Raw genomic sequence first — 3,212 nt, 5'->3', positions numbered from 1 at the left:
GGCAGAAAGTGAAGAAGAACTAAAGAGCCTCTTGATGAAAGTAAAAGAGGGGAGTGAAAAAGTTGGCTTAAAATTCAACATTCAGAAAACTAAGATCATGGCATCTGGTCCCATCACTTCATGGCAAATAGATGGGAAAAGAATGGAAACAGGGACAGACTTAATTTTTTTGGGCTCCAAAATCACTGCAGACAGTGACTGCAGCCATGATATTAAAAGATGTTTGCTCCTTGGAAGAAAAGCTATAATCAACCTAGACAGCACATTAAAAAACAGAGACATTACTTCTCCAACAAAGGTCTGTCTAGTCAAAGCTATAGTTTTTCCAGTGGTCATGTATGGATGTGAGAGTTGGGCTGTAAAGAAAGCTAAGCACCGAAGAATTGATGGTGTTAAACTGTGGTGTTGGAGAAGACTCTTGAGAGTCCTTAGGACTACAGTGAGATCAAATAGTCCATCCTGAAGCAAATCAGTCCTGAATAGTCACTGGAAGAACTGATACTGAAGCTGAGACTCCAATACTTTGTCCACCTGATATGAAGAACGGACTCATTGGAAAAGACCCTGATGCTGGGAAAGATTGAAGGATGGAGGAGAAGGGGTCGACAGAGGATAAGATGGTTGGATGGCATCACCGACTCAATGGGCATGAGTTTGAGTAAGCTCCAGGAGTTGGTGATAGACAGGGAGGCCTGGCGTGCTGCAGTCCATGGGGTCGCAAAGAGTCGGACACGACTGAGCGACTGAACTGAACTGATGGGCAAAACCCTGGAGCAGCGGGCGGCGCCCGGTAACTTCTGTTTGGTTGCTGACACCCGATCAGATTCCAGACACGTATCCCTGTTGTTCTGAGTTTGCTGGTTCCATTGGTGACTCTAACTTGATTGTGGTAGTATTTGTCAGGTTTCTCTACCGTAAAATTGTTTTCTTTTTCTTTATTTTTAAACCTTTTTTATTTTTTTATTTTTTTTATTTATTAAATAAATAAATATATAAATATTATATATATATAAACCTTTTTTATACTTCCTTTCTTCGGAAGATTTCACTAGGTTCATTCAGTCCACAGTCAAAGCAGTGGGGAATTAAGCTCCACCTCCCAGAGGGGGGAAACCTACATGAATTATTCAGAATTCTTCTGTAACGAAGATTTGTCTAGTCTGCCCCATTTATTTATTTCTTCAATCATTACATCAGTGTGGACTCATGGATATGCGTTTTTATGCGTTGGATTATAATCCAATTGTGTTATTTGTTCTGTTGCTCATCCTGGCCTAGGTTTGGCCACTGGGATCTCTTTCAGGTTGGCTCCCGTACTGATACCCCATCTGTTGGTTTGTTGTTTGTTTAGCATTTCCTTACTCTCGAGCACTCCAAGATGCTCCGGGCTCGTCTATTGTTTTCCCTGCCTCAGCCCCGGAATCGATCATTTCCCTAGGAGTTCTTGTTCATATTATTAGAGAGGGTGTGTAGGAACCAAGACCTAGAGGGCGAATGTGCTTCTCGCTGCCAGGGTGTCACTACTTCCAGGCTCTCTAGGGGGAGAACTAGATTTGCTTTAATATAAAAAACTAAGTTTCCAGGGCTTCCCTGGTGGTCCAGTGGTTAAGACTCTAGATTCTACTGCAGGTGTGGGTTTGATCCCTGGTTGGAGAACTAAGATCCCACGTGTCACATGTCACGTGGTGTGGAAAAAACAAAACAAAATGAAGTTTCCCCCCTTGCCCATTGTGGGGCCTGTTGGAGGCTCCAGACAGCTGCCCCCTGGCCTTTGAGCACAGACTCCACCCTGTAGCCCACAGTCAGGCTGCGCAGTCTCATGCGCCCTTGGAGGGCCTTATGCCCACAGGGGCTCTGAGACAGAGAGTGGGGAACACATGCAGCCAGCCTCCCCCAGGCTGAGCCAGTCTTGCTCCCCAGCAGGGCCACTGGGGGCTGAGTGGCTCTGGAGATTGGACTCAGCCCGGCCTCCACACTGCGGCAGGCCTGCTCCCTGCCAGACCAACAGCTCTGTCAGTGGTGGTGGCAGTAGCCATAACCCAGTAACAGAGCCCTGGGGGCAAGCCGGGGCAGGCCAGGCAAGGGTCAGCTCGCCGGAAGGCTCGATCCGCCGCCTGTCTCAGCACACCCAGGCGGCCGGCGCTCAGGAGTGCGAGGCCTGGGGCACTGGCCCCTGTGCCCCTCACCTTTCCCACGCCCAGTTCAGCCCAGCCGTGCAGGAGACACTGGCGCTCAGTGGGCCAGGGCCCAGAACCGGCTCCCCACGGAGGCAGGGCAGCAGGGCCGAGTGGGCAGCTTGAGGCCCCACGGCAAGCTGAGTGGCCTCCCACATTTGCCAGAATGTCTCCTGTCTCCCCTAGTTCTAGGCTGGGAGTCAAGAGGCCTGGGCCTCTGTAGCGCTGACTTCTGTTTGGGGCACAGCAATCACGTCTCGCCCTGCTTAACCTCTTCCCTGGCTCCCCGTTGCCCTCAGCTTAAAATCCCCACTGCTGGACCTCTTCCCTGGAGATCTCTTCGGCACTCTGCGTCACGCCCTAATGACGCCGAATCGCTTGTGGTTCCTGCTTGCACAATCCCAGTTTCACACGTCCACAATTTACCCTGCCCGCATCACCCTTTCCCACTGCTTCACTGGTTAATCCCTACTTGTGCCTGAGCTCTTAGCTCTGGATGACCTCCTCCAGGAAGACTTCCTCCTGTGCCCTGGATCACTTCTGCCCATCTGATCCTGCCTCTGATGCCCGGGGTGACACCTTCCTAAGGCCCGCCAAGAATGGCCTCTGGTGTCCTGGGCAGTGGCCTGGTATAGTGCAGAAGGCTTCGGGTGTGACCAGGCCTGTGACTCCAAGGCCCCTTCTCCTCCCTGCTGCGTGACTTAGGGCAAGTCACTGCACATCTCTGAGCCTGAGTCTCCCCTCTGTGGGAAAAGCACCTAACTGGGATGCAAGGCCTTGCTTTCAAGTCTGGCCTCTGCCTCTTAACTCGCCGTGGCCTTGGGCAAGCCCCTTCCCTGGGCCCAGCCTCAGTTTTCTTCTTCTGTAAAACGGGGCTGCCCACGAAACTCGAAACTCGGGAGTGCTAAGGCTCCAACAAGCCCAAACTTGTGAAAAGCTTTTGTAAACCTCAGAGCCCGACATGGATGAAGAATTTATTTCAACAGCTCTGCGGAGATGTGTGGGAGGGAGGCTGATGGCTGGGCTAAGTGCCCTCCC

The sequence above is a fragment of the Bison bison genome, unplaced genomic scaffold (genome assembly GCF_000754665.1).
Source record: "Bison bison bison isolate TAMUID 2011002044 unplaced genomic scaffold, Bison_UMD1.0 scf7180017845348, whole genome shotgun sequence".
In the NCBI taxonomy this organism is placed as follows: domain Eukaryota; kingdom Metazoa; phylum Chordata; class Mammalia; order Artiodactyla; family Bovidae; genus Bison; species Bison bison.
The sequence above is the reverse complement of the archived record's forward strand: the minus strand, read 5'-3'. Positions refer to the sequence as shown.